This window comes from Pteropus alecto, unplaced genomic scaffold (assembly GCF_000325575.1).
Source record: "Pteropus alecto unplaced genomic scaffold, ASM32557v1 scaffold79, whole genome shotgun sequence".
Taxonomy (NCBI): domain Eukaryota; kingdom Metazoa; phylum Chordata; class Mammalia; order Chiroptera; family Pteropodidae; genus Pteropus; species Pteropus alecto.
In genome coordinates, this window is record NW_006494612.1 from 4,833,810 (window position 1) to 4,842,192 (window position 8,383).

Below are 8,383 nucleotides of genomic sequence, written 5' to 3' on the forward strand. Positions count from 1 at the left end.
AGTGGGCCGGGGTAGGGATAGAGCAAAGGGAACAGGCTCTGTTTTCCAGTCCCAGCCAGTGTGGTGCTAAGATAGGCAGAAAATCTTGGACTGGACAGGATCGCTCAGTTAAAGATGTTTTTCTATGACTTTCCATTGGGTCATCATGGACAACTGCCCAGTTCGAATTTGCTTAACAAGATTAAATTCCATGGGCCATTTTAAGACCAAATACTTGTTGCCCTCACTTTAGATTTTTAGGCCTGACGTTGGCTTGTACACATGTAGCGTGCTTAAAACTTTTCCCCGAACTGGCTGCTTGGCAGCTACTTAGTTTAGCTGAACTGACCTTGTCTGCTAACACAGACTGAACAGTGTCGCACACGCCGGATTTATATTAAGCAACCTAGGAGTCCTTGTAATGTCACTTTGCATTCAGAACATTTTTTAAATTAAAGGAAAAATGAAATGTCTCCTTAAGTGGAAGAGAACGAACTTCAAATTGGGACTTTGGGAGTTGAGCACAAAACATCAAACTGGCCATTGCAACCGATCTTTTCCAGTTGGTGAATAAGAATAGGCCACGGACCCCAGAGCTTCACCATGAAAGGCAGCCAGAGAACTTGTGTTTCTTTCAGCACTGAAGTGAAAAAGAAACGTTTATTCTGCTGCACCCATCCTTACAGTAATTAAAGTTGACTAGGAAAAACCAGACAAGAGCTATTTTATTTTATTTTTTATAAACCTTTAGATGTGGCAGAATAATCTGGCAAGCCAGAGATCATTATGTCTTCCTCAGTCTGGGACAGCAAAGGCATTTTTCAGTTACATATTTTATCCCACAAACAGCAAAGGAGAAATCAATTAGGAACTGGAAGCACTTCTTCCCGACTGTCCAAAATTATGAAGCTTTGGCACTAATTGTTTTCTTTTTGTTTTGTTAGCATGGCTTTTGCATCATATAATGATTGAGTCTGAGTTGTGTTTGCAAAAACACCCTGGCAAGTTTAACTTGTAATGACATTTTTGCTTTATGAATCTTTACCTCCTTTAATCATTGGATGGGATTTTGTTGAAGTGCCAGAAAAAAAAAAAATTATACAATAAGATTGAAATAAACCGGCAAATGGAAACTATTAGCAGTTCTTTCATTAATTACATTTGTGAATCAATCTGGGATACTCGATAATTGTTTCTTGTAAATATTTAAGCGAATAATTCCAAGAAATGATCTTCGAGACGCCGTGCAGTATTCCCAGTTTTGATGCTAAAGTCTTAACCTGAGCTGGGCTGGCAGAAGAAAGGAGGGAAGGGAAGGCATAACTAGAAAAGAAAGAGGCATGAGATGACAGCGAGTTGAGAAGGAACATGAGCAGATCATATAAAGGGGACAGACAAAGGGAGGACGTGCTCCTGCGCATGGTCTTTAACGCGGTTGTCCAGTGTGGGAGCAGCCACCTTCATGCTGAGTGTTTCTCAAGCAGGGGAGAGAAAAGAGCAGTTTATTTCCGTGAAACCACATTGATTGTACACCCTTAATTTAGAACGTGGATAACTCAGACACGGGATGGACTAGAGTTTAACTTTCTGCTGGTTGTGATGGAAAAAAGGATTTACTAAGCAAGGATTTGCACACAAGGTCTTGGGGGACTAACTTTCCAGAAGTGAACATTCTCAAGCACTTATTAAGTTATCTTAAAACAGTGTGTCAATTACAGTAGTCTCTGTGTGTCCATTTAAGGATTCCTTTAAGGTCTGGCAGGCTTGCTCCTTAGCAACAGTCCACTTTCTCTTACTTTGTATTGCCATATGGATTAAAAACAGCTTTCATTAAAAATAAGTATATATACATATACACATATACATTTACATATGTATATATAAATATCCATCCATCCATCCATCCATCCATCCAGTGGTTCAATCTGATGAATCCTTTATATATGTGCTTAAAAACCTTATCCAGACTATTGTGGTTTGGAAATGTGTTGGAAATGGTTGTTTAGAAATTGTTAGGAGGAAAACCTGAGAGCAGCCCTTTGTGGAGAGTCAGCAACTCTTAGCTGGTAGCCAGAATCCCTGGATGTAGATTCGGTTATGATTTGAGCCACTTGATGTAGCTGTATGCTCTTTAACAAGTCTCTTAACACTTTCAGGCACTCAGTTTTCTAACCTTTAAAATGGAAATAATTATGCTCCTTCACCCCCATCTCCTTTCAACCCGCACTGTAGGTTGTGGAATGATATAATAAGGCTTGAAAGGCTTATTTGTAAACTCTCAAGTGCTATTAGTATCGTTGGAGTAAAAAATAAGAAAAGAGAGCTTCTGGTTAAAGATGGCAAAGCAAAGGCATTCTGCAGAAACCCAATGAAAGCAACAGAGAATGAAAACCAGAGAAATAACTGTCATTGATGAAAGAGAAAAATGGTTCTAAGCTCAAACTACAGAGCATGAGGCAAACTTTACACTGAAGTATGGGCTTGATTGTTTTTATTTTTATGTATTTATTTTTTATGTCGACCTAGCATATTTTCCTTTGGATAGAGAACTGTCTTGCACTGTATAATAAATCCTGCTCAGTTCATGTTTAGAGAAAGACTGTCTCAGTCTTCCTGCCCCTCTTCCAGAGGTAGTTAAGTGGTCCAGAGCAGGCGAATCAGAGTTCTTCAACCCACCAGCTAGTTGGTTCAGAGGTGGGCACATGAGCCAAGCCAGGCCAATTGAATTCTTCCCTGGTGCCTAGCCTTGGGGGAAAGTGCTCTTTCTCCAAGTTTACAAACTGTAAAGATGATGTTGCCTTAGAGCCAGCAGTGGCCAGTTCATTGCCTTGTGGAAGGTGACTCTGAGAGAGAAGTAATAGATAAACAAACAGAATGGAGATAGTCGCCAAGTTTAAAGATGATATACAAACCCCTTGATCCAGCTGTGCCTGAGGCCACTATATCCACACTATAGACTGCTCTGTTTCATGAGTCAGTATGTTTCTTTTTCTCTTTTATTCCTTCCTTCCTTCTTTCCTTCCCTCCTTTCTTCTTTCCTTTTTCTGTCTTTCCTTTCTTACCTTTCTTTCTTCTTTCCTTTATTTATTTTGACAGGGACAGTTTATGGTACATTAGGTTAGGTTTTTGTCACTTGGACTATTGCAACCAAAAGTGTCTGTTAACCTGCCAGAGTCTATGAAATATAGATGAAAACAAGAGGTAATTTAAGAGCAGACACCTCCTCAGACCTTGAGCAGGAAACAGATTTCACAAAAAGGGAGTCTCTCAATTCAAAAAGATATATCTAATGGTCCTTAATTAAACAAATGAGATCTAAGGATGTGGGCAGGCCACTGGAGAAGTGGGGAAGCCACTGTAAAAACCTCATTCAAGATCCAGATCATGAAACAACTAAGGGAGAGGAATAGAGCTGAGTGTGACATGCTCTCCTCATTTCCTTTGAGCCAGCTAGTTTGCGTGGGGCAGGGGGAGGGGGGAAGTTTGATAGATTAGAACTCAAGGTACTTATCATGTAACAGGGCTTTTTCTGTGAGTCACAGCAGCCCGCTGTACACAAACCAAGGGAACACACACTCCAAGTCAAGAAAAATAACAGACTTAGTGAATGGATGTTCAAGAAAAAGTTGAAACTCCAGTGAACCCCAGTTCTATCCCTCTGTGGATCCTTTTCATTATTCAACAAATACATGGCTCTGTTTAAAGATAAATAATGTTAGGACAAGAGTCCTAGGTCTCGAGCATAGGTATGTAAAGAACTTAAAAGCCAGGTGAAGAAAATAGATTGCCAAAGAAATTACCCTCCCAAAACAAGGAGTTAAAACAATTTTCCATAGTATCAAATTGTAGATAATGTTATTGCCCTCTTTTTTTTTAAAAAAAAAAAAGGGGGGGGGACTCTTCTTTGGTTTATAAGAATTCAAATTAGAGATTATAAGCCCATATAAAGAGATAAAAAGTATGCTTAATTATCAAAAAAGAAATGAATGAAAAATGTATAAACATGGAGGGGAAAGCCACATTAGGAATAAAATAGAATATAAACAGCTAAAAATGCAATGAAACATAATGGACAGACTAGAGGAAATTATACAAAAAGAAATGAATAAGAAGGTGGGAAATGATTAGAGAGATTGAGATATAGGAGGCATGACATTTGTATTTCCGAAGAAGAGAATCCTTCTCCTCTTCCTTCTCTTCTCCTTCCCTCCCCCATCTTCCTCTTTCTCCTGGTACTATTTTACTTTGAAGTAAGTGCCTGGCACTTTTCGAAGTGATTTACATACATTAACTCATTTGACATTCACAACCTACTGAGAATGGAAGAGATCAGAAAAAGAATAAGAAAAACATTAAGATAGGATAGAAGACAACTTTCTGAAATAAAGATTTGAATCTGAAGCTCAAATGGACACATCATGTCACAACAAACTGTGACATGGAATAATCTACACTATAATATTTTCAAAGGGGCCCAGCACTAGAACACAACCCAGTATGTAGTACACGCTCAATTAGTAATCGTCGACTGGGTGGATAAATGGAAGAAGGTCTCTTCTGGCCATCCAGGCTGAACAAACAAGTCACACAAAAGGAGGAAAAGACAGGCTGCCTGTGGCTTTATTAAGAGTACCCCTCAGTGCCAGAAGACAGTGGAGTAATGTCTCCGAAGCCCTAAGTATAAGAAGGATAACCCAAGGATTGTATTGCCAGCCAAGTTGTGCTTCAGTAAAAAGGCAGCAGACATTTTCAAATGTGAATGAACTTGGGAACTTTAGTACTCATGCGCTTTCTAGAAAACTCTTAGACAACAAAATGATGAGTCAGAATTCAAAACTCAGAAATGGAGAAGCTCTGGTAAAAAGCATTTGCGGTGAGTATTGACTTTGCTTTCATATTGAATTAAAATTAAACAACTCTGAAGATGATGGTTATGGAACAGAAACCTTGACATTGTAATAGTAACATAAATAACCAGAACTGGAGGAAGTGTGAGTACTAATTACTTCACTTCATAATAGGGAATAGTTTGCCAGTAGCTACAGTCTGAAATTGAAATATATTGTTTAAAAAGAATGATTTTAGCATCCTAATTTTTTCATTATTTTTTTTTTCTTAACTTCAGAGAAATCTTTTAGAAACTAATATCTCTTGGGAAGACTCATTCATCTGAAGTTCTACAATTCCTTCAGTTTCACCTAAATTTCTGTTTCTTTGTTAAATTCAAGTAAAATTTATACTTAGTATTTTTAAATTATAATGACATGTATTGTGATCCCATTTATATGTATCCTTCACCTGCCCTCCCTCCAAGTTACCCCTCTGTTCCTGCATTCTTTTATCTTTTTATCTGAATATATGCAAACTGTCTGGAATGATGTTTACCACATATTAATATTTATTTCTGGGTGGTGGGATCCTGGATGATTTTTTATAATCTTCTTTGTATTTTCTTATATTGCCTGGCCTTAAAAAATAATAAATATATCATTTTTTTTTCAAAACTAATGAAGTCATTATTTTTTTTTTAAGAAATTAAGGGTAATAGCTGAGAAATTGTTTTCATTTGGAAAAGACAGGCATTAGCCAGAATGATTTGGTAGAATCCTGCCTTATCTGACAGTTTCCATGTGGTAAGCATTTCTTGATAGGCAAAGCCTTGTGCTAGGGCGTTGAGAGGTGGAGAGATGGACCCTGTCCCTGAGGAGCTTCCAGAGGCAGCTGGCTTGGCTACTCAGCTGTCCTCCCTGAAAGAGCAGCATCGGCATCACTTGGGAGCCCGTTAGAAATGCAGACTCTCAGGCCCCACCCCAGACGTGCTGAATTAGAGTCTGCATTTTTATAAGATATCCAGGTGACTTGAATGCACACTCAAAGCACTGGTCAGTGAGCAACTAATATTGGAGGAGTGAAAGGAGAACTGAAAGAAAGGTCTTGAGCGTGTGAGCACCTCCTTCTGACTTGAAGATCGCAAAAGGCTTCCTGGGGTTTGGGGGTTTTCATTGACTCCTGAGGCCTGTTTTCAACAGGAGCAAAGCATTGTGTGCTTTGCTACCACTAACCCCTTGTTGGTGGCATTGCCTAATTACAGTAAAAGAATCTAAAACTATAAAGCAGGGGTCAGCAAACTAAGGCCCACAGATCAAATCTAGCCTCTTACCTGTTTTTGTAAATAAATTTTATTGGAACACAGCCACAGTCATTCATTATGTTAACTATGGCTCTTTCGCACTACAGTGGCAGAGTTGAGTAGTTGTGACAGAGACTGTGTGGCCAAACAGCCTGAAATATTTACTACCTGACTTGAATCTATACAGTTTGAGTCTCATTCTAAAAATGAAGTGTCTTGTTCTTAGGGCAAGGAAAAGCTTAGCTCAAAATTTGTTAAACTTTTTTTTTATCATAAGCATCCTTTAAAATTTCCTTTTCTGTTTTTTACATTTAATTTTTCCCAAATGGATATAAATTTATCATTTTTTAAATTCTAAATCCCCCCCATAGTTTACTTCCTAATGTCTGTTTAGTTATTGCTCTAAAGCAAGAGTCAATAAGCTATAGCCCAGGAGCCAAATTTAGCCAGCCCCCTATTGTTTTTACAGCCCATGAGCTAAGAATTGTTTATACATTTTTAAATCATTACATTTTAAATGATTACTAAAGTACCTATATAATGGCTTTCACTTGGCCTGCAAAGTATAAAACATATACTGTCTGGCTTTTTTTTTTTTTTTTTTAAGTGTGCTGATCCCTGACTAAGTAACCTTAGTTGTAATAGTTGGAAGAACTGTCTGAATTATAGAAAAACCTTAATTTCAAAATATTTCAAAAGAAATATATTTTTTATTTCTTTGACACATATTTGGTCCAGCAGTGAATGTTGCCAGTGTGACTGATTTCATGGATAGGCATTAATAACCGAGTCTTCATATGGCGTCGTCTTTGGATGCAGAGTTTGGTTCTGGTGGTTTAGAGTGAAAAGTAGGGCCTTGCTTTTGCATAGAAACATGTGGGCTGCAGCTGAGAGGCCTGAGAGCTGTGCCCATTTTGCTTTCCTCAGACTCCAACCTGATTACAGATGGGAACAAAGGAAGGGCACACCTGAGAGGACTGCAGAAAGGTAGAGCCAAAGCACTGATCACACTACATCTAAAACCCACCCTGACGCTCAGCTTTTATGGTTACATGAGCCAATAAAGTCCCTTTATTGTTTAAGTCAGTTGGAATTAGGTTTTTGCTATTTGTAGATGAAGCTATCCTACTAATAGAATGGTGTTATTCTGCCTCTAAGAAGAATTTCACAGGAGAGATTTAAGAAATAATTTCTGGAATTGTTTTATTCTTGGTACATCAAAAATCATTGTAAAAAAATTAATTATGGTCTTTAACAACATGGAAGAGGAAGCTGGGAAGAACAATTATACTGGATGACTGAATCAAGATCTAAAAACAACCGATAGGCAGGAACCCTTTGCCACATATAACACTGTGAAATTTAATAAGAATGAGTTTAATAAGAATATGAATAAGAATGAGCTGCATATGTAAGAAAAGACAAGAACTGACCAATACTGATGTGACCACCAAAACCACAAATGTAGTTTTAGGCTGCATTATTTAGAATATCTCCTCTTTGCTCCCCAAGCCATATTTGTAGCTCAGTGCTGGATTCAAGACTTTAAAAGGGATTCAGACCAACTGACACTCAGTGACTGAGCAGGTTTTAAAGGATGATTTGGAACCATATCACACAAGGAACAACGGAAGGGACTGTTCATTAATGACATCAATGACAACAGCCTCAATAATAGTAAACACTTATTGAGTACTTACTCTGTGTCTGGAGCTAAGCGATTCCACATTATATCACTTAGTCCTCACACAACCTTACATTGAAGGGTACTATTATTTACCACCCCCTCATATACAGATAACAAAACCAAAGGTTAGGTAAAAAACTTACTCAAGGTCACACAGCTAATTAGTGGTAGAAGCATGGGATTTAAACCATAGGAGATGGCTGTAAGTGGTGGATGCAACATCTTTAAATATTTGCAGAATTGTCAAGAGCAAGAAGAATAAAGATTTGTTTCATGCAGCTTCAGTTAGTAGAACCAAGACCAATGGGTAGAAGTTACATGAAGACAGATTTCCATTGAATGTAAGGCCATCTAGTCTTTTTTTAGCAAAGAAGAGATTTTCTTTTGAAGACCATTGTATCAACCCAAAATTTCTGGTTTACCATGGCCAGACTGGTCAGTTCTTCCTTAGTTCTCATCTTCTTGAACCTGTTAATCATGCTTGCTGACACAAGTTTGGATTGTATGAGAGCATCTTTTATTTCTCTTCTTCCTTTGCCCTCCTTTGCCCCTTACCTCCTTTACCCAAGAATATTTAACAAAGCCTT

The 8,383-nt window shown here is 38.1% G+C and overlaps 1 protein-coding gene across 1 annotated transcript in view; it reads left to right on the plus strand.

The window, feature by feature from the left end:
* ARMC2 (armadillo repeat containing 2) overlaps nucleotides 1-8,383 on the plus strand; it is an 87,879-nt gene that overhangs the window by 19,854 nt on the left and 59,642 nt on the right.